This window comes from Panthera pardus, unplaced genomic scaffold, assembly GCF_024362965.1.
Source record: "Panthera pardus isolate Hobbes unplaced genomic scaffold, ASM2436296v1 HiC_scaffold_13, whole genome shotgun sequence".
Classification (NCBI taxonomy): Eukaryota; Metazoa; Chordata; class Mammalia; order Carnivora; family Felidae; genus Panthera; species Panthera pardus.
In genome coordinates, this window is record NW_026526688.1 from 52,871,932 (window position 1) to 52,888,058 (window position 16,127).

General features: G+C 44.9%; 1 protein-coding gene across 1 annotated transcript in view; it reads left to right on the top strand.

Annotated features, from left to right (window-relative positions):
• The first annotated feature begins 2,024 nt into the window (after nucleotides 1-2,024).
• Nucleotides 2,025-16,127, top strand: part of GATA4 (GATA binding protein 4) — an 80,144-nt gene continuing 66,041 nt past the window's right edge. Inside the window, exon 1 of the mRNA XM_053901110.1 lies at nucleotides 2,025-2,186. The gene's annotated coding sequence lies outside the window, so the exon portion shown is untranslated. The remainder of the gene's footprint in view (nucleotides 2,187-16,127) is intronic.

Genomic DNA, 16,127 nt, shown 5'->3' on the forward strand with positions numbered 1-16,127 from the left:
TTTCAGTTTGGGAAAATGAACAATTTCTGGAGCTGGGTGGCAGTGATGGTTGCACAATATGGATACACCGAATTGTATACCTAAAAGTGGCCATAAGATGGTAAATTTTATGTTATACATAGTTTACCATAATTTTTAGTGTTTATTTATTTTGAGAGAGAGAAAGCATGTGTGCGCAAGTGGGGGAGGGGCAGAGAGAGAGAGAGAGAGAGAGAGAGAGAGAGAGAGAGAGAATCCCAAGCAGGCTCCACGATGTCAGCACGGAGCCCAACACGGGGCTCGATCCCAGGAACCGTGAGATCATGACCTGAGCTGATATCAAGAGTCAAACGCTTAACTGACTGAGCCACCCGGGTGCCCCTTACCATAATAATTTTTTTTTTTTTAGGAATAGAATTTAGTGATTCATCACTTATATATAACACACAGTACTCATCCCAATAAGTGCCCTCCTTAATGTCCCTCACCCATTTAGCCCATCACACCCCCCAACACCCCTCCAGACCATAATAATTTTTTATAAAGTCCATAAAGGGAAGCTACTTGAGAGCAAGACAGTCCTCTGGTGAAATATCGGACACGCTGCTCCCCTGGAGAAAGAAGGTGGACCCAAGCTTCTACGTCCTTGTCTTATACTGTTCAGCTCACTCTTTAGGAATTTTAATGATCTGACACCACAGGGAGTTTTACACTAAAATCTTCCTGTGGCATAGTTTTTACAAGCTATTTGGCAGGGGGAAGAGTGTAGAGGCAGATAACAGTAATAGACACCTTATTCATCACTTATAAAAATATTCGTAACTAAAAATTTTTAGAAGGGAAAAATATTCATTTTCCCCTTGTTTTTCCTTTTTTCCCCAGGACTTCATCTCTCTAATTTCTTTTCCACTACACATTTGCTCTTTGATTTCTGGCAGTTCAGTTCCCTTTTCTGTTTCAGGTTCCTGGTCTACATACGGAAAAAAGGTAGTAGGTTGTATGTTCTCTCCTCACTTGGCAGAGACCGTTGTAAGGATCCTGGGAGTCTGGGAAGCGGGAACTATGTTAAAGTATAAAGGTATTGTTGTTCTTCTTATTATTAAGAACCGCCTCTGGGAGATGCTGATTCCACAGAGGAGACTCGCCCTAAATAAGGCCGGGCCTGAGAGGAAAGAATTCCATGCAGCTCGTTCGCCTGATGACTCCAATCAGGCCGCGGCCGCAGCTCCCTGTTGCTTCCCGTGTGCCTGGCACAGCCCTGCAATCTTGGGTCATTTGTGGGGCAGGGAAGTATGGTGGCCAGTAGAGCTGTACCTCCATGCCCTGTAGAGTGATGAGCTCCCCATAGCAGGAGTATTCAAACAGAGTACAGCTAATCACCTCATGGGGATTCCTGCTTTGGGTAAGAGATTGGAATTCTGAGGTATCTTCCAATCCTAAGAATTCACTGATTTCTTTACTGCTACATTAGAGAGCAATTCATCTAGAATCCAACATGGGCTCTATCCTTTTCCAGGCTGTGTGACTGGGCCACCGGCACATTTCTAACCTCTCCAAGCTCAAGGATCTCATACTGTTTTAGAAGCTGCCTGCTGCTCCTGTTGTGAGGAGCCCAGGAAATACTACATGAACAAGTGTTATTTTTTATTGCCTACTGGAAGAGCAGTGCTGCTGTTATTGTTATTTCTGCCCTCAGAGGACGATGTCACCTAGGCAAGCACCACCAAAGGCTGGACTAGCCTCTGAGAGAGACTTGGGGTGAAGAAGTCGCATGCTGTGAAGTCAGCATTTTTCCCCCACAAATGGTGACTCCTTAAGTTTGTTTCCTGTAGGTCTCAGTCCTTCTGAGTGACCTTCCGGAAGCATCTCTGGAACCTTGTGAACACTGACTTATTAAAAAAACGTCCAACTAGGGCTTCATTCCCTAACAGGGTTTCCTTCCACTTGTACACATACTGAAAAAAAAAAAAAAAGGCTTGCTGAATTAATGAACCACTTCTCTTATCTATTTTTCCTGTTATCTAATTCTGAGGGGAAAGCTGGGAGCTCTGAGGGAGCTGGGAGACTCGGCTCACAACGCCTCCCTCCCACCCCGCTGAGAACAGCCTGGAATCCCTGAGACTGAAGGAGGGACGGAGACCAACCGTTCCTGAGAGACTGCCTCACACCAGCCTCAAGGAGCTGCAGGGACACCGCTCCCACTGAGGGTGAGTCCTTTCCTGGCCTTCCTGGGGACCCTCCACCCGGGAAGAGAGAGAGGCAGGGAGCTGGGAGGCCAGGAAGGCCAGGAGCAGCAGGGCGGAAGGAAGAGAAGGCCGAGTGAGCTCTCTCAGGCTGTGGGCAGAGGGGAGGTGCGGGGATAGGGGCAGGGAGAAGACCTGCCAGTGAGGATGGGCAAGAGGCTCTCAGACCTTTGAGGACAGGAAGAAAGGATGAGATTCTTGACAGACCAAACCGCAGATACAAGGCTTCCTTTCCCACTTCTTCCCTGTGCTACATTTTCTCTCTGTTTCCCTTTCTCCCAACTTGGTAGCGTGTAGTGTCTCTATTTCCGGGTTCAGCCTCCTACTCCAACAATCAGAAATTGGTGGGGATGGTCAGTCTCTCAGTAAAAAGTAAATAAATACATACCACACAAAAATGCCAACGGATCTGACCAGGTGCCCCTGGGCCCGCTTGTCTTTGCTCGCTCCAACACAGATCCATGCCTTTCCCCTGGGTCCATGCTGCTGATGCTCAGTCTGAGAACCCCTTGAGAAAGCTCAGGAAAACCCTTCCTGACCCCTGTCAGACCAGCCGGGTAGGCTCTCAGGCCAGAAAGTCTCAGCCGTGTTTCCTATGGCTTCATTAGTGAATTAGCGAATAGGCCTCAGGGCCCTCGGGATCTGATACTTTTCTTTGCCTATTTACAGGCCAAGGGTCAGCCAGGCTAGGTGTAGGGTTTAATTTTTCATTTATTCTGGAGCCAGACATGTGATGGGAAGGAGGAGTGGAGGTGGGTTTTGCAGGTGCACTGTAATGATTGTGGTTTTCTTCCCCAAGCCCACTGTGTGCTTTGAAGAGCTTGGTTGCATATGCTTTTGCATACAAGATAAAATGACCTCCCCTTTCTATAAATCCTGAGTTTGGGCAAATGAGCTTTGAATCTTATTTGTAGCTGAGAAAAGAGCCGAGTCCAAAAGGAGAGACACAGGTGAAGAAAGAGGGGCAGCTTTGAGAAAACACAGGTGGAAAGTGAGAAGATCCTGAGTCCAGAGTGAAGCGTTACTTAACAGCTAAGGCTCTGGGAGAGTTTGAAGGCAGCCGGTTTGTCTGAGTTCCTCCCCTTGCCCAAAGGTTGAAAACAGACAAGGGCATATTTTAACCTTGCAGCCTTAGGGAGGACTGGGTGAGCCCTTTTTTGGAATCGGGTAGGATTTAGTGCAGTCTCTTGGTGTCTGTGCACTTACTACAGATACCAGTTCTGCAAAACAGAGAATGGAAAATTGTTCCTTCATGTATGCTTCCCTCTCCCAAAGCCTTGCTGGCTTCCACCAGGATAAATTCAAAAGCTGTCTCAAACTTTATTTTCCCCCTGCCCAGCTCCAGCTTGCCTTGGCCCTCCTCATTTCCCCGAGTCCCCACACACTCACTCTCCTGCGGATTCACCAAGATGGAGGGAAACTGGAAGGCTTTTAGCTGGGCAGGATTAAGGAAGTGCCAATATCTGAAATGAGGGGAAGCATGACTGTGAAAGTCTGCTAGAATCCCACAACCTATCATCACAAAACTGGCTTGGCTCTTTTATTAGTAGTAGTGATTAAGTGTTTTGTCTCTGTTAGTCTTATTTGGATAAATGGGCCTAGAGTAAAAAGATATTTGAAAGTCCCAATTTATGAAGTTTTTTTTTTTGTTTTTTTTTTTTTTTTTACAGAATACATTGGAGTTCATTTTTAGTGATGTAGACATTTCCTCTTTCTTCTAAAGAATTTGTGAAAGTGATTTTTCATTGACGAGTTCAAGGGGCAGGGGTGGGACGTTTAGACAGTTTTGTGAGGTTGGTATTGAGGAAATGGGAATAAGTTGCTCTTTATCCCTGCTCTATTTCTCAAGCCCAATAAAATATCCATTTCAAATGACTTTCTAATGCCTAGTTATATTTGCCAAGTGATTTATAGGACGTAAAGTTACAGTTTGCATGTGTAAGTCCAGAGTGTTAAGGCTGGGGACAGTAGAGAAGACGGCGTTGAGGGCTGGGGCAGCGCAGACACTGAATAAATTCAAACGATCAATCTCCAACTGTCTAAACACAGCACCAAGTGGAGATTCGAGACAATTATCCGAATAATTGCGAGGGGGGAGGCGGGCACTTTCACCTACCTTATCTAGATAAAGGGGCGACACAGGCAAATATTCGTGGCCCTGAAGGCCCTGCCTCGGTTCTCTCCATGATCACGGGAATTGGGGCGATGTTTCTGTAGGTTTTGGGAGCGGAGTCGGGATGGGGCCCGAATGAGAGGTTTCTAGAGAAGCTTAAAAAGGGCTCCCACCGCGCCACTGGGGGGCGAGGGGGGGGAAACGTGCCCCGCGGGACGCTCCGCGGGGCCTGATAAAGCCGCGTAGCAGATCTAAGGTCAATAAACCAAGTGGCGTCAGGCTCTGGCGGAGGGTAGGAAGGGACAGGAGAGAAAAGGGAGCAGGCTTAAGGTTGCCGGAAAAATGAAAAGGAACCGAGGACGGCTGAGTTCCAAATCTGGGCGCCAGTGACGAGCGCGCGGGGCCGGAACCCTGGGTCTCAGTGCGGGCGCGCAGCCGGGGAAAGGGAGCCGGCCAGGCGGACTGGGTGGGGTCCCCGTGGCGCGGCCCAACGAGAATAGCGACGACCTTAAAAGTGTCCCCGGGCAGGCCTTAGTGGGACGAGTCTGGGGCGAACAGTCCTAACCCCGTGGAGAGTTTGGTGAAGGAAACGAAAAGTAATTTTTTTTTTATTTAAGGGAGGAAGGGGCGATGGAGATTCCCAAATAATGGGAACACTCAATAAAGCCTCAGGGACCCCTCAAAGAGGCAGAGAAATGCCCCTAAAGGGGGTGGGGGGGGGGAGGAAGAAGACCGTATTAATTAGTGATCAATATTAATCCCTTTTGGGTGGAGCTTAAAAGTTTACAAATTCACTTCACATCGAGGTGTTGTTTCTCCCACACCTTACATGACGGGAAGAAAGGTTGGGAGCAGTTACTCTGCCCAAAGTTACATCGCCTGGGTGCACCGCAAAGGGGCTCGAACCCTTTGCCAAACAACTCCTCATCAGGAGCGATCTTCCCGGGAGCAAGCCCTGTGAGAAGCACGCAGCCCTCGCGGAAACCCGGGCAATGGAAACCCGAAGGGACACTGCTCTCCCGTAGGGTGGGTTAACGTCCCGAGTCCCTGGTCCCTCTGGGAGAGCCGCTCGTGCACAGTCCGAGTGGCCAGGTGGGAAAACGAATCGGTGGTGGTGGAGACGGCTCCTGCAGCAACAGGAGGCCGGGAGGAAACCCCGAGCGCGCGACCACACCTTCTAGACCAGCGGATCTTTGCAAAGAAACAACTAGACCGCTTGAGTTCTTGGCCACTTTGCAGCGGAACCTCCTCTTATCGTTTCTATTCCTGGCGAGGCTGAGGTTAGGTTGGTTTGGACGCATTCAACCATTAGGGCGCCACATAGGCCAGATAACCTCACACGGGTGTCGCTCCGGCGGCCCCCAGCCTCCCGAGCGGGGGTAATGGGCGAGAAAGCCCAGGCCGCAGACAGCAGAGTCCAGGTCGCGGTCAGTCGTGTGACCTCGTGCCGGGGCCTGGTGCTGCTCAGAACGCGTCCCGGATCGCCCTCTCCCAGATCTGAGCTTGGGGAGCTCAGACCCCGGGAATGCTCAACGCACAGATGGACCCGGGAGCCGAGGAGATCCGCCTGCGCGCGCCATTCCAAGGGCAGGGGCTGGCGCGACCCTGGACCCGCTCGCCCCAACGCCGCTGCCCTCACGGTCTGGGCAGCGACTAGGGGAGCGAAGCCGCGTCCTTCCGCTGTCGTTCCAGTCTCTAACTCCCACGTAAGGTCCCTAAACAGGCCAAGAATTACAGTAGAAGTTTCATCAAAACGTGTATTTTTACATGCACACACCCACCCCCAGTTAGGCTGTTCCGCATTTCAACATCCCCCTGCAGATAGACACCTCCTTCCCATCCTAGTCGAGGGCGCAGCGAACCCGACTCCAGTCCGCAAAGCACTGGTTCAATCCTTTCCTTGGCCGGGTTTGGAGGGTTCCTAAGGGACTTGGATGGCACCCGGATCTGGCTCGCGGGCTTGGTGGCTACGGACGCAGAGTTCAGAGTCTCCCTCAGCCGCGTTCAAAGAACCTTAATATTTCATGCACAGTTCCTGCCGGCGCGGAGGCCGGAAGCAGAGATTTCTCGAAGCTTCGGGGGACCTGGGACTTGTGGAGAGGCCACCGGATTCCCAGGCCTGGGCAAGCTGAAGTTCTGGGGAAGGGCACTGCCTTTTTTATCATTTCTTGGCCGCAAACTCGACAGTTCCTCAGCGCCCCTCTTTCTGAGCCTAGAAAAGACTCCTGGGAGACCTTTCCCAAATCACATTTCGCTAAACCCAGGGTCAGTAGTGGCAATCCTGCGCACAGATGCCCGCCCCAGGGGGCCGGTGTCCAGGCGCCGGGCGCGGCTTTTACCGGGTCGGTGTTTGGCAGGGCGGAGTTTGGAATGGCTGCTGCTTTTTCTTAGATGCCGTGATGTGTCGTTTCTCCCTCATCCACCCTACCCACCGGTCTTAGGGATTTTCTTTATTCGTTTAGTATTGTCTTAGCTTTGCCTGTTTTCTCCTTTCCTTCGTTCATCCCCACCCATCCCCACCTCCCTCTCTGATTCTCGTTCCCCTCCCTCTAATTCAATTCCTGAGTTTCCTTTTCTTGCTTAATCAAAATCTTTCCCCCTTACTTTGTTCTTTATCTATAAAACGTGCTCTTCTTTTTTAACTGCGTGTCTTTCTATTTGCCCGGTCCTTGGCGGCTGCAGACCAGGCTGATCTTAGTAACCGCAGGATGCTTCCAGACACACGTCCCACATTTAAAATTTCCCTGTGTCTGGCTTGATCTTTTCTCATCCCAACCATAGACCCTTCCCCCTCGTGAAAAATTCGTTTTTATTAATTTGGGTGTACCACTTGCATGCAGAACTTACTGGATAAAGATGTCTCCTTGGGTGAATCAGAAGCCTTCTGTTGGCGAATTATTTTAATGTCTGGATATTAATCTACACAGTAGCTGTGCCGTTTGTCCTTACGAAATTTCTTGAATTTCCACCTCTAAATAAATAGCATACTATAAAGTCATTTTCCAGTGGCTAAGTGGAACTCTACCAAGATTGATTCACTACAAAACATGATGCAGGGTTTTTTGTTGTTTTTTTTTTTTTTTAATGTTGTAGAAACATTTCCTACTGAGCCAGATGATTTGTCCTGCCACACCATTTATTATGGCTTTTCACTAACTGCAAGATTTAACAGGAAATTGATATGGTATAAATAGATAACTTTTCCTTGTTCACCAGCTAAGACTTTATTTGCTTTCTGTTATATCACAGTACTTCTATCATAATAATGATAGAACAATTAGCCTCTCCTTGTAGATAAATAATGATTTTGAGCATTTATCATTGTTTTATGTAGAATTTGTTGTTAGAGCATACATGAAATTCTTACTGTTTTATAATAATGTTGATAAATAGTAGATCCTTTTTTGGTTTTAGATAATGACTGGAGACAAAAAAAAAATCACTTGTAGGGGAAAAAATCCTTAAGGTTTATTTAAGGAACTTAAAGAAAACTCTAAAGAAACTTTTCCTTAACAAACAGGATCATTAACAGGTAAAAACTTGACCATGGAGAAGTAGGAAGGGAGGTGAGAAAGTCAGCTATGTTTCCTCTGCAATGATGCAAGGACAACAAAAATTAGGAAAGGTACAGCCTTCCTGGTCTCATGCAGCAGTCGCTGTGCAAAAGCATCTCTCTGGTATTAAGGGGAGGGAGGGTGTTATCGTCAAAGTGTTTCCAGCTTCTCAGAAGTTGACAAGAAGAATCTATGAGTTACTGTCTTAGAACTGCTCCCTAGAATTCAGCAAATAGTAACTACCGGCCACTTCAGTAGTTACTTAAATGCTATAGGGGGAGGGAGTGAAGGATTTAGGGTCCAGAGCAAGTTCTGAGAAGAGGCGCTATGTGGAAACAGCCTTGGGGCCCCAGGATTTGTTAGCAGCTCTCTGCTCTCCCTTGCCTTCTAGATTCCCTAGGCTTCTCGGGGCTGCCTTAGAAAGCTCTCACCAGAGTGGCCGCCCGGGTTTGCTCCAGCCACGATAACGGAGGGGCTTGCTATCTAATCTGGACAGCAGCATGAACAATCCATTAGACCTCAGCATTTATCCGGGGCGGGGGTGGAGGGAGGGATGCGGTCTGGCTGCCCCACCCGGTTCTGGGAGGCTTTGAGCTAACCCATCGGCGACAGGAGGGATTAATGAAATAGAGAGTTTTGTGTGGACTCAAAACTGACCACTGAATAATACGCTTACTGATGCTGGTAAATTATAACTCTACCCATTGTCAGTGTAAGGACGAACTAGAATCCCTTTGGGTTTGGCAGATCACATTTCCTTTTAAGAAGTTCAGAATATTTTTACATTATCTCATTCAAACTCTACACCAGTCAAAGGGCACTGTAAGAATCCAATAATCACCAATATTCCTTGGGACTTGGGAGGCTTAAATCCATCCACCATTCTTTCGGTCATTCATTCAGCAAACATTTACAAAGCTTTTCTCTGCACCGGGCATTGTGCCTTGTACTGACAGGTTAAATTATTTGCCCAAGATGAGAACTTCACTGGTGACCGGGGTGGGACCCTAAATCAACTATTCCAGTCCCGTGACTGCTCACTTCTTTACTCCAACACATACAAATCAGAGACGTCGGGAGCTAGAAGGGCCCAGAGGTTATCTGGTTCAGCCTTCCATTCAGTGCAGGAATCCCCTCCCCAGAAGGCCAGCAACAGTCTCTACCCTCTACTGGTGCAGTGACAATCGCTCCTGCCTAAGCTTTCCACTTGAGTGTGGCTCATAGGACTGGCAGGTCTTTCCCTGGGAGAAGACCACCTCTGCTTGCCCATACCTAAGCTCAGGGTGCTAAGTCCCTTATGCTGCTGTGACCCACAATATCCCCACCAACCCAGCTGTGTCACTTCCCCTTCAGACTTCTCTTGGAAAGGGAGATCCCGGGTGCTGGACAGGAACCCCCGTGAAACTTTAAGGCTCTATGGGTCTTAGTCAATCCTCATTTGCCCACAGAGGATATTTGCTGGCAGAGGAAACACTACAGGCAGTAGCCAAAGAATCACAAGAGCTTGGATTCTAGTCCCAATGCAACTCCCCACAAACTGGATGACCTCAGGCAAGTTATTTCTCTTCTATTTCTGGCATATCCTAGAAATAAGATGTATGAATGTGCTTCTTAATAGTTGAGTGTCACCTTCTTCACAGATAAATCTTCCCTTCATAGATAATCTGAGATTATTCTCATTTACTGGTTAAAACCTTAAAAGCTACAAAAGGCAACTTCTGGGCAGTGGAACTCATGACAAAGAACATTCTGGAGACTTTAGATTTGCTGAGATACTACATTCAAATTTGGTCAGTGGTAAGAGTTTGGACTCCAATGTGATAATAATATGATTTGAATCCCATCTGTACTACTTACTGGCTATGTTATTTTGGGAAACTTTCTTAACATTTTTGTGCTTCAGTTTCTTATATTTTGAAGTCGTTACAAACTTTAGAGGACAGACAGGACCTCTCACCAGTCCCTGAAATAATCTCCAACGTGTGATTCATTCAGTTTGGCATCAGTGTTCCCCTTGGTTTCATTTGGCATGTTGTTTTGTTTCTTACCTGTTGCTCCAGAAATTAAATTTCCCTAATAAGGGATGGAAATTTACCTGACACTTTGTCAGATCTATTTTTAAGTTATCTTACCCAAAATTGAGTGCTGCTGGTGGTAGTAGGAATTTTGGATGCAAAAATTCTAGAAAGCAACGTTGCAGTATGGATGCAAAACCCTACTAGTGTTCATATTCTTTGACTCACTTTTTCCAGTAATAGAAATTTACCCCAAGGAAATAGTCAGAGGTTTACAAGGTGCTTTACTTACCAAAATTTATGTCAATTTGACAAGGACACATCAAACTTCTATTTATAACAGTGAAAAGTAGAAAATAACATGAACTCTGAACAGTAAGAATTTATGTACATAAACAGTGCAATGTATGTAGCCATCATATTGTTTCCTTGAAATATTTAATGACCTAGAAATGTCTCATATTTTTAAAAAATAAAAAGTAAATTGCAAAAGCACTCTATTCAGTGTGAAACTGTTGGAGAGAGTTTGGGGAAGGGAGAACACTAATGTTCTCAGGGGTTCTTTCTGGGCGGTGTGATTAGGACAGATTTTCTTTTTCTTGATATACTTTCCTGTATTTTCCAAATGAACTACAAGGAGTTCCTGTCTCTTTGAAATTAGAAAATGAGATGTTTTGAGAGGGGTGGGGAAGATTGACCAGATCCAAGATCTGTTTCTTCCTAAGATTTCATGACTATTGTGCTTCTGATAAAAGCTTATCCATTTTAGAGAATTCAGCTTTAGACTTCCTAAAACTCCAAGAATAGCCCTGGACTCTTGATTCCTGGCTAAATACATTTACAATTGGTGGGAGTGAGTTTTCCACAAAGAGGTCCCCTCATGTCCCTTTCGAAAATGTTTTCACAGTTGTCTCAGAATTTCACTTGTAACCTTGAGTGTTTCTGAAATTGAAAACAAGTCTAAGTTCTTGTAACTTTTCCTCTTCTCAAAACTCCCTTTGCTGACAGAAGGATGTGCTGGAATGTAAGGCCAGGTGCTGGTCCAGCTGCAAATAAAAGCTGATTATTCAGACTAGGGAGAAGAGGAGGAGAGCTTGGACAGGGGAGGGAAGACAGACATTTAGTGGTGGCCCAAAAGTTGGAGAGGGTGTTCAAAAGAAAAGACCTTTGTGAAAGCAAGAAAGTTAATCACTAAGAATGGGACTGAAGATCAAATGAATTACAAGACAAGTATTAATGAATGTCAGGTGCCATTATTGAAACTGAAATCATTTTAATTTGTACATAAATAAGTAGCAGTTTATAAAGATGAAGGTTGCTTCCTCCCCCTTTATAAGCAGGTGTGAGATGGGGTGAGGGAGAGAATGGTAACAAAAAGAAACAAAATCCCACCATAAAATTAAGGAGGCTTGAGGAGCCTGGCTGGCTCTGTGGCTGGAGCATGTGATGCTTGAACTCCAAGTTGTAAGTTCGAGCCCCACATTGGATACAGAGATTACTTAAAGATAAAATCGTTAAAATTTTTTTTTAATGTTTATTTATTTTTGAGGCAGAGAGAGACAGAGCATGAACTGGGGAGGGTCAGAGAGAGGGAGACACAGAATCTGAAACAGGCTCCAGGCTCTGAGCTGTCAGCACAGAGCCCGACGCGGGGCTCGAACTCACGGATGGCGAAATCATGACCTGAGCTGAAGTCGGCTGCTTAACCAACTGAGCCACCCAGGCACCCCAAGATAAAATCTTAAAAAAAAAAAACGTTAAAACTTAAGGAAGCTTCAAAAACCTTTGCACTGAAATTTTTAACTTAATGTAACACATTTGGTCATGAGAAGGTAAAAGTAACATCAAACTAAAGATCAGTTTCATCATTGTTAATTAGCAAATAAACATTTAGCAAATGAAAACTTGTAGTCTGAGTACCGTAGGAAGTATAGACTTACAATACCACTCTTATTCTCTTTCTCTGTGCTCTATACTTTTTTTTTTTTTAACTTTGAGGTCAGCCTTTGTCTATTTGGTTGGTTGGTTGGTTGGTTGGTTGACTGTTTGGCAGTAGGAAATATGAATAGAATTTTGGTAGAACCACAGAATTTTAGTTTTTGTAGAATTACAGTTTTGTTGACTGTTCATCTCTGACCTTCTCCACTACAAGGTAAGCAGGACCCAGTCAAGCAACATATTTATCGTCAGGCCACATTTGCTAGCCCCCTGCACTGTACAGACATGGTGGGAGTGCTGTCTTGAAGAATAATTCTCACAGGGCTGTGTTCCAGACACTTTTGCTGACTTCTTTACAACAAAAATTCTCAGCAACAACTGCTTTCTCTGCACACATCTCTCTAGGGAATTAAACCCAAAGCCTTGGGCAGACGGTAAGTACTTTTCACATGGCCAGGGTGAACCCCAAAGCAAGGGGTCTGAGACGCAAGGAGAACCAGAGCTGGAAAGGGTGCATATTTTCAAAGGCTTCGGAAAATGCTTTATTTTCTATTAGCTGGGAGTTCCTAGGTTTGTGGGCCAGTAAGATATTAACTGATTTTCTTATCAATATGTCATTTAGCATTCCCAGAAATTTCTCATCAGGCACAGGTTTCTTTTGAACACTCAATCTTTATATAATCTTTATATAAAGATTATATAATCTATTTATATAATTTTTAAATAAATTTCAATATGTAATCCAAATAGAACAAGAGAGGTCAAACAATCCTTCCCTTGGCTCTGCTACAAACTGATTAACTAAACGGTACCTTGAATGGTCCTCTCATCTCTAAATTGGGGCCAATGAATAACATTTATCAAAGTGCTTTCACATGTATGTCACATTTGATCTTCACATTTTATTGCTCTTTGGAGTAATCAGTGTATTACTGGAGTATTGTGCCCGTTTTATAGATGAGGAAACTGAGACTCAGAAGTGTTGCATTGCCAAAGGTCACACCACTAATAAGTAACAGAATACAACTCAGAATGCCCTGCTCTAACTACCAAGTGCTGCCTTCCCCGCCCACCAGGGATATGCCAAGGATTCATGAGATAGTCTATACGAACTGATTTGTAATTGCTCTAATAGATATTATCAGGATCCCTTAATTTCCTCTTTTGAAAATCATAGAATCAAGGGCTCTAAGACCAGCAAAGCTCTTAGAGCTGATCTAGCACCCCCCGCCCACCATCTTCCTTCTGCAGGTGAGGCCCAAGGAGGTTAAGTGATTTGCCAAAGGTCATCTCATGAGTTAGTGGAAAATGACCAATGTGATTTTTAAAAATTAGTTTAAAAAACTGCCTACCAAGCCCATTTTTATGGCTTATTTTAAGCAAGTTAATAAGTATACCAGACATAGCTTTAAACCCAACTGAGTAAATGCTGACACTAGTTTATAGATTTAGCAGATAAGTAGCAATAAGGAATTATTCATCTCTCATTTATCAACCAGCCTCTCCAAGGTGCAAGCTATAAAGTGAAGCAAATAGCACTTTAAGAGCCCCCCCACATATGAGATCAAAACAGTGAAAATAAAGTGGTTTACAAAGCCATACTTTTACAATGTGGCTGTGACTGAGGTTTCCTGAAGTGTGAAAAGAGAAAGAAATTTGGGCAAATTATTGCATTTCAAAAATAGGAAATTTCTTATACAGAACTCCAGATTCAGTTTCTAGATTTATTCGTTCAGTCACTAATTCATTCTTTTGAGTGTGTGTTGAGGACCTACTATGTGCCGGGCATTGTGGGGGATCTGGAGAATTCCTAAATACTATTGCAGACATCAGGGATTTTTTTAAGTTTAACAAAGTGACAAAATAACGTGCACACACACACACACACACACACACACACACACACACTTGAATTTCAGAGTCAGCCGGTATAAAGGGAATGTTTATGTGGAAATAGGAGGAAAGAGGAGACTGCCTGACTGTTGGGGTAGCCACAACAAGGACCACACTGAGGAGGTGGCCTTGCCACAACCTTCTCCCCAACAGCATTTCTTTATCATGAGAATGGTGTTGGGAAACACTATGGGATGGGGGGGGGGGGGGGAGGATAAAAAGAGACGGTGAATTAATGGCCCCAATTGAGAACCACATAAAACAAATCCTGTCTCTTCCATTTAGCTAGGTATTAAATACAAACAAACTGGTGGAGAAGAGAAAGGAGAACTGATAGGTTGAACAGCAGTTGTAATATTTGTAATACAGTTCTAATGAGTAATATTAACGTGATCTGCTTATTTGGGAGGTGAGTGCTAATTAATTCCCACATATTATTCAGAAGGGCTGGCTTATTTTATTATTTTTAATCAATCCCAGTTTGTCAATGGTGAACCTGAAGCCCAAAGTTCAATGTCAATAACAGAGCAATCACCAATCCATTAGTGACTTTGCTCTCAGCTGCCCAGACAAAAGAAGCCGTGAAGCTTCTCTTGCAGCCCCACATTCAAAAAATTGAAGCATTTTCAAAACATTGAAAAGAAAACTTGAAAGATATATGCTCAAAACCCTTTATTTTGTAGATGGGGAACCAAGGCTCAGAGAGTTCAAGTGACAAAGAGTGACCATTTAATTCGTGTGAAACTGATTGTGTGCGCTGCTAATAATTACCCAGGACAGCAGGCATAAACTGGAACACGGGATCACCCTATGAAATGATGAGAATTGGAACAACGATAAAGTCCAGAACTCCGCCCATTATGTGCCCTCCAACTTTTCTGTCTTATTTTCTTTATTTGGAAGGCTGGAATATTTATGAGTCCACAGGATATGTGGAAGATATTCAGTCTAGAAATATAATATATAGCGAGTGCCCCTTTTGGCTTGGTTTGTCCTTGGTTTAAGAGGGGCATGGAGTGACTAGAGTTTTGAATGTCTATGATTCCTTGAGACCCTGTGTCACATCCTCATACCCCCACCGGCCCCCCACTGGGGCTGAGCCAGGGTGACTGTTTCCACCTTCCTACAAAGGGCAGGCTGAGCAGTGCTAACCAGGTTCCCAGACTACCCCAGAGCTCAGTGCTGCCTTATCGCTAATCTTCTCACCCTGGTGATTGTATCAGGGTGAGGAAAGCTTGGCCTTGGGGTTCAGATTTATAGAGGGGAGATAGCAGTTCCTATAGCAGCATGTTGAAATAGAAGAACAGGGTATGACCAGGGTCCCAGATCCCCTGCTGCCAGCTTTGCCATGAAATAGCTGTGCAACTCTGAGTAAGTATGTAGACCTTTCAGGGTCCTTGGACCAGAATCTCTGTGATGCCTTGCAACTCCAGCACACTACATCGATATCAGTCAGAGAGAGGCCATCCTGTGACCAATAACTGAGCCAAAGGTACATACATGGAGCCTTAATTACGCCACCAACAGGTGCACTAGAGCTAAGACGCTAGTGAGGCATCACATGGCATCTCCTGTATGTGCGTTTTTCTGTTCGCACTCAGGGGAAGGAACCACGGCACATGTGTTTCAGCCACATCCCTGATAGTACATCTTCAGTCATAAAGGACAGGGATTTTACACTGTATAAGGACAAGTTGAAACTCCAATTTTCTGAATTTAATTCAACAAACTTCTTAAAACATCAACTACATGCTAGAAACTATGGAAAATACAAAGGCACCAAATATAGGCTTTCTGCCCTCAAGAAGAGTGAAATTTGGGAGAGAGGGATGCAGAGACAGGCAGGCACGTGGAGATATTACACTGAAATACAATGTGTTAAAAGGCTGTGAAACCAGAGGGAGAAAAGGGATTGATTCTGGGAATGGGGGGTTAAAATACATTTTTAAAAAATTAAAGGAGGATACATAAGAAGTAAGTCCTTGCTTTTCCCCTTTTATATCCCTCCTGGTACCAATGCCTTGTTCATAGGGGTAGTGTTTGGATTGTGAAAGCAAACTACTTGCCTATAAATCTCGGCTGTCACCTATCAAGCTGGGTGAGTTACTTAATAGCTTTGTGCCTCAGTTTCTTCATCTGTAAAATGGAAACAGAGTGATTGTGTGGCTAAATGAGCTAATCTATCCATGCAACATACTTGGCAGCATGCCTGGCATATAGTAAGTGCCCAGTGTTAGCTGTTCCTCAATAAATGTTTGCCTAGTAAATGGATTGAAGTTTTCATCTGCAGTCCAAGTCTTTTATCATACACACTCAGTCGGGCCTCATATTTTGGGTTCCTTGCTGAACACGCTCATTATCTGCGGCTAAGATTAGGTTCAGACTTAGAGTC